General features: G+C 42.5%; 1 protein-coding gene across 1 annotated transcript in view; it reads left to right on the top strand.

Annotated features, from left to right (window-relative positions):
- Nucleotides 1-10,807: 10,807 nt before the first annotated feature.
- fkbp5 (FKBP prolyl isomerase 5) overlaps nucleotides 10,808-15,323 on the top strand; it is a gene marked incomplete at its 3' end in the record, with an annotated part of 45,637 nt that continues 41,121 nt past the window's right edge. The window contains 1 exon segment of the mRNA NM_001141081.2: nucleotides 10,808-11,021.

A 15,323-nucleotide genomic window follows, 5' to 3' on the forward strand; every position in this document is an offset into this window, starting at 1 on the left:
ACTATCATGGCTTGGATTATGCCTTTGGCTGCTAGACAATGAAATAAAGTTGAAAGAAAATCAATAGAACAGGTGAAAGCGTATGAGCAAGTCTTTATAAAAATAACTGCCTCCATGTTTCTATGGTGGGATTTTGGCTATAGGCTACTTTCAAGTAAGGTAAGACATGCCTCAAAATGTGAAGTAAAACGCCCAGGTTTCAAACAATTAAGGAATAGATGCTAATGGTAGGCCTAACGATCTCCTGGTAGATTGAAAGGCTTTCCCAAAAACCTCCTCTATTAAATGTTAACTAAAGTACCTACAAAGTGGCCTATGCCTACCCGTCAGAATGATATCATGATTATTTGCATCAATCCAGTAGACATTTATTTTTGCAAACTGTACAGAAACACTGCTAACCAAACAATGCTAGAGAGGATGCTCCCGAGTGGCGCAGCGGTCTAAGGCATTGCATCTCATCTCAGTGCTAGAGGCGTCACTACAGACACTCTGGTTCAAATCCAGGCTGTATCACAACCGGCCATGATTGGGAGTCCCATAGGGCGGCACACAATTGGCCCAGTGTCGTCCTGGTTTGGCTGGTGTAGGCCGTCATTGTAAATAAGAATTTACAGTGCCTTGCAAAAGTATTCATCCCCCTTGGTGTTTTTTCCTATTTTGTTGCATTACAACCTGTAATTTAAATTGATTTTAATTTGGATTTCATGTAATGGACATACACAGAATAGTCCAAATTAGTGTAGTGAAAAAAATAACTTGTTTAATTTTTTTTGGTTTTAAACAGAAAAGTGGTGCGTGCATATGTTCACCCCTTTGCTAGGAAGCTAAATAAGATCTGGTGCAACCAATTACCTTCAGAAGTCACATTATTAGTTAAATAAAGTCCACCTGTGTGCAATCTAAGTGTCACCATGATCTGTCACATGATCTCAATATATACAGATGAAGTCGGAAGTTTACATACACTTAGGTTGGAGTCATTAAACTCGTTTTTCAACCACTCCACAAATTTCTTGTTAACAAACTATAGTTTTGGCAAGTCGGTTAGGACATCTACTTTGTGCATGACACATAATTTTTCCAACAATTGTTTACAGGCAGATTATTTCAGTTATAATTCACTGTATCACAAATCCAGTGGGTCAGAAGTTTACATACACTAAGTTGACTGTGCCTTTAAACAGCTAGGAAAATTCCGGAAAATGATGTCATGCCTTTAGAAGCTTCTGATAGGCTAATTGACATCATTTGAGTCAATTGGAGATGTACCTGTGGAGGTATTTCAAGGCCTACCTTCAAACTCAGTGCCTCTGCTTAACATCATGGGAAAATCAAAAGAAATCAGCCAAGACCTCAGAAAAAAATTGTAGACCTCCACAAGTCTGGTTAATACTTGGGAGCAATTTCCAAATGCCTGAAGGTACCACGTTCATCTGTACAAACAATAGTACACAAGTATAAACACCATGGGACCACGCAGCCGTCATACCGCTCAGGAAGGAGACGCGTTCTGTCTACTAGAGATGAATGTACTTTGGTGCGAAAAGTGCAAATCAATCCCAGAACAACAGCAAAGAACCTTGTGAAGATGCTGGAGGAAACGGGTACAAAAGTATCTATATCCACAGTAAAACGAGTCCTACATCAACATAACCTGAAAGGCCGCTCAGCAAGGAAGAAGCCACTACTCCAAAACCAGCATAAAAAATCCAGACTACGGTTTGCAACTGCACATGGGGACAAAGATCGTACTTTTTGGAGAAATGTCCTCTGGTCTGACGAAAGAAAAATAGAACTGTTTGGCCATAATGACCATCGTTATGTTTGGAGGAAAAAGGAGAAGGGCTTGCAAGCCGAAGAAAACCATCCCAACTGTGAAGCATGGGGGTGGCAGCATCATGTTGTGAGGGTGCTTTGCTGCAGCAGGGACTGGTGCATTTCACAAAATAGTTGGCATCATGAGACAGGAAAATTATGTGGATATATTGAAGCAACATCTCAAGACATCAGTCAGGAAGTTAAAGCTTGGTCGCAAATGGGTCATCCAAATGGACAATGACCCCAAGCATACTTCCAAAGTTGTAACAAAATGGCTTAAGGACAACAAAGTCAAGGTATTGGAGTGGCCATCACAAAGCCCTGACCTCAATCCTATAGAACATTTGTGGGCAGAACTGAAAAAGTGTGTGCAAGCAAGGAGGCCGACAAACCTGACTCAGTTATACCAGCTCTGTTAGGAGGAATGGGACAAAATTCACCCAATTTATTGTGGGAAGCTTGTGGAAGGCTACCCGAAACGTTTGACCCAAGTTAAACAATTTAAAGGCAATGCTACCAAATACTAATTGCTTGTATGTAAACTTCTGACCCACTGGGAATGTGATGAAAGGAATAAAAGCTGAAATAAATCATTCTCTCTACTGTTATTTCACATTCTTAAAAGAAAGTGGTGATCCTAACTGACCTAAGACTGGGATTTTTACTAGGATTAAATGTCAGGAATTGTGAAAAACTGAGATTAAATGTATTTGGCTAAGGTGTATGTAAACTTCCGACTTCAACTGTATACACCTGTTCCGAAAGGCCCCAGAGTCTCCACTAATTACGGGGCACCACCAAGCAAGCAGCACCATGAAGACCAAGGAGCTCTCCAAACAGGTCAGGGACAAAGTTGTGGAGAAGTACAGATCAAAGTTGGGTTATAAAACTTTGAACATCCCACGGAGCACCATTTAATCCATTATTAAAAAATAGAAAGAATATGGCACCACAACAAACCTGTCAAGAGAGGGCCGCCCACCAAAACTCACGGACCAGGCAAGGAGGTCATTAACCAGAGAGGCAACAAAGAGACCAAAGATAAACCTGAAGGAGCTGCAAAGCTCCACAGCGGAAATTGGACTATATGTCCATAGGACCACTTGAAGCCTTACACTCCACAGAGCTGGGCTTTACAGAAGAGTGACCAGAAAAAAGCCATTGCTTAAAGAAAAAAATAAGCAAACATGTTTGGAAGCAGAAGGTACTCTGGTCAGATGAGACTAAAATTGAGCTTTTTGGCTATCAAGGTAAACGCTATGTCTGGCGCATACCCAACATCTCACATCACCCCGAGAACAACATCCCCACAGTGAAGCATGGTGGTGGCAGCATCACGCCATGGGGATGTTTTTCATCGGCAGGGACTGGGAAACTGGTCAGAATTGAAGGAATGATGGATGGTGCTAAATACAGGGAAATTCTTGAGGGAAACCTGTTTCAGTCTTCCAGAAATTTGTCATTGGGATGGAGGTTCACCTTTCAGCAGGACAATGACCGTAAGCATATTGCTAAAGCAACACTCGAGTGGTTTCAGAGGAAACATGTAAATGTCTTGGAATGGCCTAGTCAAAGCCCAGACTTCAATCCAATTGAGATTCTGTGGTATGAATTAAAGATTGCTGTACACCAGCGGAACCCATCCAACTTGAAGGAGCAGGAGCAGTTTTGCCTTGAAGAATGGGCAAAAATGCCAGTGGCTAGATGTGCCAAGCTTATAGAGACATACCCCAAGAGACTTGCAGCTGTAATTGCTGCAAAAGGGGGCTCTACAAGTATTGACTTTGGGGGGGGTTCTGTTTTTTTGTCTTATTTCTTGTTTGTTTCACAAGAAAAAGTATTTTGCGTCTTCAAAGTGGTAGGAATGTTATGTAAATCAAATGATACAAAACCCCCAAAAATCTATTTTAATTCCAGGTTGTAAGCCAACAAAATATGAAAAATGCCAAGGGGGGTGAATACTTTCACAAGCCACTGTAAATACAGTGCATTTGGGAAAAGTACATTTTGTTACGTTTCAGCCTTATTGTAAAATGTATTAAATATATTTTTGTTCCTCATCAATCTACACACAATATGCCATAATGACAAAGCAAAAAGAAGTTTGTAGAATTAAAAAAAAAAGGATTAAAAATAAACAACAGAAATACCTTATTTATATACAGTACCAGTCAAAAGTTTGGACACACCTACTCATTCAAGGTTTTTTCTTTATTTTTACTATTTTCTACATTGTAGAATAATAGTGAAGACATCAAAACTATAAAATAACAGATATGGAATCATGTAGTAACCAAAAACGTGTTAAACAAATCAGAATATATTTTATCATTTTGATCCTCCAAAACAGTCACCCATTGTCTTGATGACAGCTTTGCACACTTGGCATTCTCTCAACCAGTTTACCTGGTCTTGAAGGTGTTCCCACATATGCTGAGCACTTGTTGGCTGCTTTTCCTTCTCTCTGCCATCCAACTCATCCCAAACCATCTCAATTGGGTTGAGGTCGGGTGATTGCGGAGGCCAGGATATCTGATGCAGCACTCCATCACTCTCCTTCTTGGTCAAATAGCCCTTACACAGCCTGGAGGTGTGTTGAGTCATTGTCCTGTTGAAAAACAAATTATAGTCCCATTAAGCGCAAACCAGGTGGGATGGTATATCGCTGCAGAATGCTGTTGTAGCCATGCTGGTTAAATATGCCTTGAATTTGAAATAAATCACAGACAGTGTCACCAGCAAAGCACCTCCACATCATTATACCTCCCCCTCCATGCTTCATGGTGGGAATCACACATGCAGAGATCATCCGTTCACATACTCTGCATCTCACAAAGACACTGAGGTTGGAACCAAAAATCTCAAATTTGGACTCATCAGACCAAAGGACAGATTTCCACCGGTCTAATATCCATTGATTCTGTTTCTTGGCCCCAGCAAATCTCTTATTTTTGGTGTCCTTTAGTACTGGTTTCTTTGCAGCAATTCGACCATGAAGGCCTGATTCACGCAGTCTCCTCTGAAAAGTTGATATTGAGATGTGTCTGTTTCTTGAACTCTGTGAAGCATTAATTTAGGCTGCAATCTGAGGTGCAGTTAACTCTAATGAACTTATCATCTGAAACAGAGGTAACTCTGGGTCTTCCTTTCCTGTGGCGGTCCTCATGAAAGCCAGTTTCATCATAGCGCTTGATGGTTTTTGTGACTGCAGTTGAAGAAACTTTCAAAGTTCTTGAAATTTTCCAGATTGACTGACCTTCATGTCTTAAAGTAATGATGGGCTGTCGTTTCTCCTTGCTTATTTGAGATGTTTTTGCCATAACATGGACTTGGTCTTTTACCAAATAGGTCTATCTTTTGTATACCACTCCTATCTTGTCACAACACAAGTGACTGGCTCAAACGCATTAAGAAGGAAAGAAATTCCACAAATTTACTTTAACAAGGCACACCTATCAAGGCACAAGGCGAGACCCAAATTCAGACACAGGAGGCAGATGGTTGGATTCTTACAATGTTTATTAATCCAAAGGGGTAGGTAAGAATGGCCCTGGACACGTAAAAAGGACAATACCAGATCAGAGTCGAGGAGGTACAGAGTGGCAGACAGGCTCGTGGTCAAGGCAGGCAGAATGGTCACAGGCGGCATCAAACAGGCAAGGGCCAAAACGGGAGGACTAAAAAGAGAATGCAAAAAGCAGGAGAACGGGAAAAACGCTGGTTGACTTGGAAACATACAAGACGAACTGGCACAAAGAGACAGGAAACACAGGGATAAATACACTGGGGAAAATAAGTGACACCTGGAGGGGGTGAAGACAATCACAAGGACTGGTGAAACAGATCAGGGCGTGACAGTACCCCCCACCCCCCCTAGGGACACCACCTGGTGTCCTGCCTGGGTGCATACCTGGCTGACCGGGGTGTCGGCGGTGGAAATCGGTGATGAGGGCCGGGTCCAAGATGTCTTTAGCAGGAACCCATCACCTCTCTTCCGGGCCATAACCCTCCCAGTCAACCAGGTACTGGAAACCCCTGTCCCGTGGTTGAACCTCCAGGAGGCATCTCACCGTATACGCTGGCTGGCCACCGATAACCCGGGGGGGAGGGATGGGCCTGGAGACAGAAGACAAAGGACAGTGAGACACAGGCTTAATCATACACACATGGAAGGTAGGGTGAATACGGAGGATACGGGGTAACACAAGACGGACAGCAGTGGAACTCAGGACTCTGGAGATGGGAAAAGGACTAATGAACCAGGGAGACAGCTTGCGGGACTCTACCCGAAGGGGCAGATCCCGAGTGGAAAGCCATACACTCTGCCCAATGCAGTAGTGGGGAGCTGGGGTCCGGCGACGGTCCACTTGTCGACGATACCTGGAGTTGGTCTTGAGAATAGCCGCCCTGACTCTTCTCCAGGTACGTCGACAGCGGCAGACAAACATCTGGACCAAGGGTAAGCTGACCTCCTGCTCTTGATCAGGGAAGAGTGGAGGCTGATACCCCATGGAGCACTCGAAAGGGGAGAGTCCCATGGCAGAACTGGGAAGAGTGTTCTGGGCATACTCCACCCAGACCAGTTGACGGCTCCAGGTAGTGAGGTTAGTTGAGACCATGCACCTTAAGGTGGTCTCCAGGTCTGGGTTTGCTTGCTCCGACTGACCGTTAGTTTGGGGATGGAATCCGGAGGACAGGCTGGCCGATGACCCAATAAGGGTGCAGAATGCCTTCCAGAACTGAGATGAGAACTGAGGACCCCGATTGGCGACCATGTTTACCGGAAGTCCATGGATCCGGAAGACATGCTGCACCATAAGCTGGGCTGTCTCCTTGGCAGAAGGCAGTTTGGGGAGAGGGATGAAATGGAGAACCGGTCGACTACCGTTCGTCTGATGGCAACACTGTCATTCTGAGGGAGCCCAGTGACAAAGTCCAGAGATATATGAGACCAGGGACGATGAGGAACCGGTAGTGGCTGCAGAAGGCCAGAAGGAGCTTGCCGTGGAGTCTTGTTTTGAGCACACACAGTGCATGCGGTGACGAAGGCAGAGATGTCAGGGACCATTGTGGGCCACCAAAAACATTGTCGAAGGAAGGCTAGTGTACGACGGGACCCTGGATGACAGGTCAGCCTGGAAGAATGAGCCCATTCCAGGACCCGGGACCGGACTGTGTTAGGGACAAACAGCTGGTTAGCCGGGCCCCCTTCAGGTCCAGGTTGGGAGCGTTGCGCCTCACAAACCAGGTTCTCAATACCCCAATCCACAGTGGCAGCAAGGCATGAGGTAGGGAGAATGGTTTTGAAAGTCGAGGGTGTGGCATAGGAACTGTATAGGCGGGAGAGAGCATCAGGCTTCACATTTTTAGACCCAGGACGGTAGGAAATTGTAAAGTTGAATCTGGTAAACAAGAGGGCACACCAGGCCTGCCTTGAGTTGAGGCGCTTGGCTGAATGGAGATATTCCAAGTTTGTATGGTAAGTCCAGACCAGGAATGGCTGTTCTGCTCCTTCCAGACAGTGCTTCCACTCCTCCAACGCCATCTTCACCGCCAGGAGTTCTCGGTTGCCAACATCGTAGTTCCTCTCAGCAGGATTGAGATGATGGGACAGGAAGGCACAGGGAGGAAGCTTCTGGTCCTGGGCAGATCGCTGGGACAGGATGGGCCCCACTCCAACATCCGAAGCATCCACTTCTACCACAAATTGACACGAGGGGTCTGGATGGATGAGGATGGGTGCTGTTGTGAACCGATGCTTCAGGTCCAAAGGCTTTGTTGACAGCTGGAGACCATTTGAACAGTACCTTGGGGGAGGTGAGTGCCGAGAGGGGGGCCGCCAGGGTGCTGTAATCCTGATTGAAACAGCGGTAAAAGTTTGCAACCCAAGAAAAAGTTGCAACTGCACCCTGGACGTCGGCTGAGGCCAATCCACCACTGCTTTCACCTTTCCAGGATCCATCTGAACATTGCCCTCAGCGATGACATATCCCAGAAAGGTGTTAGAAGAGCGGTGGAGCTCACACTTCTCGGCTTTCACGAACAATTCATTCTCCAGGAGGTGCTGAAGGACCTGTCTGACATGGAGTACATGTTCTTTGGCAGATCGGGAAAAAAACAGGATGTCGTCCAGGTAGACAAACACAAACCGGTCTGGAGAAAACCTGGCACCATCACTATGGTGAAGCATGGTGGTGGCAGCATCATGCTGTGGGGAAGTTTTTCAGCTGCAAAAAATGGGAGATTAGTCAGGATCGAGGGAAAGATGAACAGAGAAAAGTACAGAGAGATCCTTGATGAAAACATGCTCCAGAGCGCTCAGGACCTCAGACTGGGGCGAAGGTTCACCTTCCAACAGGACAACGACCCTAAGCACACAGCCAAGACAACGCAGGAGTGGCTTCGGGACAAGTCTCTGAATGTCCTTGAGTGGCCCAGCCAGAGCCCGGACTTGAACCCGATCGAACATCTCTGGAGAGACCTGAAAATGGCTGTGCATCCAACCTGACAGACATTGAGAGGATCTGCAGAGAAAAATGGGAGAAACTCCCCAAATACAGGTGTGCCAAGCTTGTAGCATCATACCCATGTCACGGTAGTCGTAGGATTGAGACCAAAACGCAGCGGGTATATGTACACTCATCTTCTTTTATTTGGACAAAGAAGGGAAACCAAAAACAAACACGTATACAAAAACACAACGACGATAGACAGTCCTGTAAGGCATAACGCTAAACACGGAAATAACCTCCCACAAAGTGACAGGTGAAAACAGGCTCCCTAAGTATGACTCTCAATCAGCAACAACGAAGTACAGCTGTTCCTGATTGAGAGTCATACCAGGCCAACACAGAAATACAAAACTAGAACAGCCCCTTAGAAATACAAACACAAGAACATACCCAACACCCCAGAACACATAAATCAAATACCCCTCTACAATACACACACACCCCGAACCACCTAAATCAACTACCCCCTCTACATCAACACTTACACCAATAAACCCCAGAAACACTCTACACAAAATATCCCTCTATCTAAACACATACACAAAACCATGAAAACAAATACCCTCTGCCACGTCCTGACCAAACTACAATAACAAATAGACCCCTTTACTGGTCAGGATGTGACAACCCAAGAAGACTCAAAGCTGTAATCGCTGCCAACGGTGCTTCAACAAAGTACTGAGTAAACGGTCTGAATACTTAATGTAAATGTAATATTTCAGTTTGGTATTTTTAATACATTTCCCAATTTTTGTTCTAAAAACCTTTTTTGCTTTGTCCTTATTAAGGGGTATTGTGTTTAGATTGATGAGGGGGGGAAAAAAACGATTTAATCCATTTTAGAATTAGGCTGTATATAACAAAATGTGGAAAAAGCCAAGGTGTCTCTGTACTTTCTGAATGCACTGTATAGGTTATTAAATCCCCCCAAGTCTTGAAAGGTTGTTCACACAGGCCTACCTGAAATAGATACAATCTACTGCATGTAATTGAGTAGGTATTCATTGACGAGAACCAAAGTTAATGTACACAACACAGGGAACACAGTGACATCTACTGATCCAAATTCCAACTTGGCACTGATGAGGTACATGATGGAATATATCATAAACTAACATAACAGAAGTGTCCTGCTCATTGAGGACTAGGCCTACTTCCAAAAACAGATGTATATGTCAGTCTCCTTGTACAACACAGAAGGAAGTGTAAATATATATGTTATTCACACTCATGGCTGCTCAAGTGTAATAGCTTAAGAACTTATGTTGTTGATAGTTAATTTGAAAAAAAAGTCCATTACAAGCATTTAATGCATTGCATGTAGTATGTATGTTTTACAATGTGTAATTGTATCCATTTCATGGGCTATTACAGTAGGCTTATACTACATGTAATCCTTACTGATGACAACCTATAGGATTGGTGGTATTTTGTGACCTGAAAGCTTAAGTAACATACATCATGTCCCTGAGAGAACTATTGAGCCTGATTTGATAGTGTAAATGTGTATCCTTGAAAAATAAGAAAAACATCAACAACATACACTAGCATGAAGGCCTAGTTTTTAGCCTAGGGCCTATAACATATTATGCATTAGGCTACACCACACTTGGTAAAACTGCCAATCTTGGTTTATGAAACAAAAATAGGACTATATGATTGGAGCACTGAGGTAAACTAACTAGAAACGTTATATATTGTTCATATATTATTCATATTTTGGTACATTTGATTGTTATTAGTCCAAAACATGGTCTACACAAAGGCCCTTGATTATGAGGCCTAAATATATGACTGGATTCTGCTTTGTAAAAAAATAAAAATATTAACTTATAGTCTAAAAAGAAACCCCCCAAATACATTTTCAATCAGTCGATCTTATAATACATGTCTCATGTGCTTGATTAATCTAATTAATTGTGGCTGACAATCAATGCTCCAAATAGCCCGTTTGTTATTATGATGATCAAGATGTGAAAATTACTATTTAAATATTATTCACCGCAAAAAAACATAGCAAATTGAATGACATTTAATTCCGCATCTCATTATTAACCTAGGCAGCCAGTATGTTACTTGTTCCATTCAAGATGGCGTAGCCTAACTATCTCTCCTCCAGTAAAGCATTGAACACTTCTGAAACACGAAGTTCATCTGTGTACTTACTGTTCCGTTTATTGGAGCTGAGCTGTTCTCGAGGACAGAGTGAGTACACTGCTGTACAGGCTGTTCCTGGTAATTGCGCTGCGCGAGCTGCGGCGGCGCTCGGAACAGAACGGGTTACAGGGTCAGGGTGTCTGCTAGAACAGTGTGTCCTCATCAGAGCGCAGCTACAGTACAGCCGGAACGTTGTGTTACTTTGTGGCTACTTTCCAAGACCTGTTCGTATTTTTTACACTAAACCGCCCTCCCCCTCGCAGTTCCCTCCGCCTTCTTCCTAGTGTAATTTCAATTCTCCTCTCCATAGGGCTCACACTCGCGTTTTGATCTTCACTAATGTCGGGGGTTTTGAGTGTAAAAAACTGCCGGCAGAACATTCAGTACCCTGTTTTGTTATGAGGGCGGGTTTGAAATCAGCAGCATAGCGTGCTTACTTGCGTTGCAGAGCTAGCGGTGATATACCGGCTGAAGTTAGCACGAAAGCAGCACACGAACAATCAAAAGAGAGAAAAGACAAAAGATAAATAGGTAAGTTACAGCTTTATTTCTTAGTCTTGTATGGACATAGGATAACTGGTTTGCTGTCTTTTGAATGGCTTTATTGGGTGTTTCATCTAGCGAGACCAATGAGTATTGAGTTACATTGTATACAATTGTAGCATAGTGTTGTATATACAATTGTATCCTCAGAATAAGATGAAAAAGTAGATAATAAATAATATGTTTTTAATAAGTCCAGTTTTCAAAACGTATGATTCCGGTAATTTGGCTAATGTGTAGAATCAGTGTTCAGTGCTATTAAGTTATGTTCTATGGTTCTTTTCCAGATACATTTAGGCTAGATCTCATGCTCATGTTCTATTCCTTCACTTATCACGTGTCAATATTTTTAATGCGAGTGAGATGAATTTACATCCATTGATGGCTGTAATCCAATGCTATTATAACCGATTTACTCTTTTCATGATTTTTCTTTCTTTCTCACTCGCTCTTTTCAGACACACACACACACACACACACACACACACACACACACACACACACACACACACACACACACACACACACACACACACACACACACACACAGCGAGAGAGAGAGAGTAATATATTTATGTCTCACTCACAATGCCAATTTCTATATAATTCAAGGAAAATCTATAATTTACCTAAAATGAATGTAGCCCTATGTCTTATTACAGGCTTATTACAGGCTTATTACAGGCATAGTTTAAGAAATAGCAATATAGCAGACTTTGTATTCTAGATGTTTACATTTATTCAACATGTTTCTCCAGAACTGTTGCATATTCAGTGAAGCATAGTATAATGAGTGTGACTATTGTTAAAAACAGTATGATTTTATCCAATCATTGTTTCAGTCTAATTACTGACTGGAAGACTGGGCAGAACAGATAGAAACTAGGACACTGTTAAAAAATATGTTCATCTGTAATTTCCTTTGCATTGCGATTGCTGGATAAAATTGCAGGTTGCAGGTTGAAGGCAACCAAAGCATTAATTGCAGCACATGTTCAAGGCTTGTTATGTGTAGGGGATTAGGTGTACATACTGTACCCTCTATTATCAGACCAAGGTTTCCTCCCAAGGTCTGCTTGGCCACACAATGGTTTACTGCATGTTTATATGTGGATTAGTGTGTAGCATTGACTTGTGATAGAGAGCTTGGAGGCACAGTGTGCATCTGTGTGGTGACTGTGCTGCTGGAGCTCTCAGGACTGAATGTTCTCTGCTTTGTTGTGTTCCGTCCGTGCATTTATCCACAGGGTCTCTGTTCCACTCTCTCTCTGAATAACCTTTTACTGCAGTGTGCTAAATCAGGGTCACACAGAGTGTTTCTTGGTAGTCTTAAACAAATCTACTTTCAAACAAAAGTATACACCTCACACATGGTTATGGGCTTAAAAAAAGAAGACATGTACCATTTCAGATAGAGTTGAAATCTATTACATTTTGAGTTTGCATCCCAATATTACACTTTATATACATCACAGAAGACAGAAATATAACAACATTGTTTGACATAGAAACACTGGATAAAAAAAGAAAAAAATAGTTTATTAATTATGAAAAAAATAACATTCCACCCATGAGGCCACTAGGTCATTTGACTGCAGTCAAGGGCTACGAGACTAACGCACTACCGGCTGTAACACAGCTGTAACTTATATTCATAATAACATACCGAGATGGTTTATATTTCTTCATCATAAATATGAACTTAAAGACAAATTCACAAGGATTCTGAAAGAATGATGTTTGGATGAAATACTGTGGCACATTAATTAATAACAGTTACATTATACATTCCGCTATTAAAGTTCCGTAGTCTGTGTTACCAAACATTTTTACAACCTCCAAACTCAGATTTGACATTTCAGCAATTCAAATAATTGATTTTTTAGTACATCTGCGTCAATCCCTGCATTTCCCCCATTAAAAGAAGACGGAATGTGTGTTAGTCTCTATTTGTGTTGCGGGGAGCCTATTTGGATATCGCCACCCGAAGCTGATGCTGTGTTGTGACTGAGTGGGTTTCAGATTGGTGAACACCATCAGATTGTGCCAGGAATTTGGAACAGAAGAGACATAGTGTTCCCCCACACACATTCTTCACACACACACACACACACACACACACACACACACACACACACACACACACACACACACACACACACACACACACACACACACACACACACACACACACACACACACCCTAAACCTAACCCCTAAACTAGCCTTTTTCCTTGTGGGTACTGGGGAAATATTCCCACAGATCCGAATTTTCCTTGTTTTACTAATTTCTTGTTCCCACAAGGATAGTAAAACCACACACACACACACACACACACACACACACACACACACACACACACACACACACACACACACACACACACACACACACACACACACACACACACACACACACACACACACACACATACATACATACATACATACATACATACAGACATACCCACACAGATGGAAACACACACTACTGCGCAGGTGGACACAGAGATCGACGGAGGCAGAGAGACAGAGGTGGACATAGAGTCAGACAGACTATTACACAGACACACTGGCACACATAGACATACACACATTCCCCCCACAGAGCCGCTAACACTCTAGGTTTATTTAATAATTATATTACTAGATCATTAAATCAATTCATTGTTCTTACATGTTAGTTGTATGTGTGTGTTTGTTTATGCATTTGGCTCTGTCAATGTGGAAAATATACATTTACAGCTCCCAGAACATGATGTTCCATTCCAACATTTCTTAGAAGTGATATCCATATGAAGAAAGGCAGAGTCTCAGAAAATAATAATAATTTGAAGATGTATTACTATGGTTATTGTTTACGTTAACAATGGCAAGTGATCACAGGATCCTTATATCATTTTGACATACTGTATGTGGGAACAAATGTGAGATTCTTACAGATCTAAATTAAGCATCAAATGTGTGTGTGTGAGTATGTGTGTATGAGAGTGCGTGTCAGTGGAGGCAGGTGGAAGAAGCTATAGGAGGATGGGCTCATTGTAATGTCTGAAATGGAATAAATGGAAAGTAGTCAAATGTGGTTTCCATATGTTTGATCTGTTTGATACCATTCCATGAATTTCATTCCAGACATTACAATGAGCCTGTCCTCCTATAGCTCCTCCCACCAGCCTCCTGTGTGTGCGCACGCTCACAAGCACCTCTGTACAATATGCACCAGTATACCAATAGGTACTCTCCACCTGAGCCATGGCCTGTTTACCCCGCTACCATCTAGAAGGCGGAGACAGTACAGATACATCAAAGCTGGGACTGACGAGAGATTGATAAACAGCTTCTATCTCCAGGCCATCAGACTGTTAAACAGTCATCACTAGCCGGCCACTGCCCAGTACCCTTCCCTGAACCTGAGACACTATCACGAGCCGGCTACCATCCGGTACTCAACCCTGCACTTAGACTGCTGCCCTACAGAGTCATTGAACCCATGTCACTTTAATAATGTTTCCATACTGTTTTACCACTTTATATGTATATACTGAATTGTAGTCATGGCTCATCCAATATAACTACTGCTGTACACACCTTTTCTATTCATATACTGTACATATTGTCTATACACACCATTCACATATGTACCAGTCAAAAGTTTGGACACACCTACTCATTCAAGGCTTTTTCTTTATTTTTACTATTGTCTACACTGTAGAATAATAGTGAAGACATCAAAACTTGGGATGCACGATATATCATTGAACATATCGGAATCGGACGATATTAGTTAAAAATGCCAACATCGGTATCGGCCAATGTCTAGTTTAACGCCGATGTGCAAAACCAATGTCAAAGCTGATGTGCATACCTATATAACGTAGGTACATGAAGTTATGACGTTTGGGTCTTTGTGTGTCAAAAAAGATACAGTAGCACTGTCAAATCTGCACAAAAAAGTCTGCAAACAAGCAAACACTGGCCACGAACTATGTGTTTTCAATACTGCGTTGGTAATAAAGTATAATGTGTTCGACCGCAACTTCTGGGGTAGATAGCTTTAGCTTGGTACCTAGCTAGCACCAATACAACCAGCCTGAAAACAATGACCAGTAGAAACTGCAGTCATTTTCATTATTCTTAGCAATGATTTAGGAATCCTTGTAAGTATTAGCCAGTTTTCCACTTGTTGTTCGCCTATTGAAATTGAACTTCAGTTCATGAAAATAAATTGCTAGCAAGTTACTTAACCCTGTTGCCCAAAGCTAACGTTATAAGCAGCCAGCTAGCTTCATC

This window comes from Salmo salar, chromosome ssa22 (genome assembly GCF_905237065.1).
Source record: "Salmo salar chromosome ssa22, Ssal_v3.1, whole genome shotgun sequence".
In the NCBI taxonomy this organism is placed as follows: Eukaryota; Metazoa; Chordata; class Actinopteri; order Salmoniformes; family Salmonidae; genus Salmo; species Salmo salar.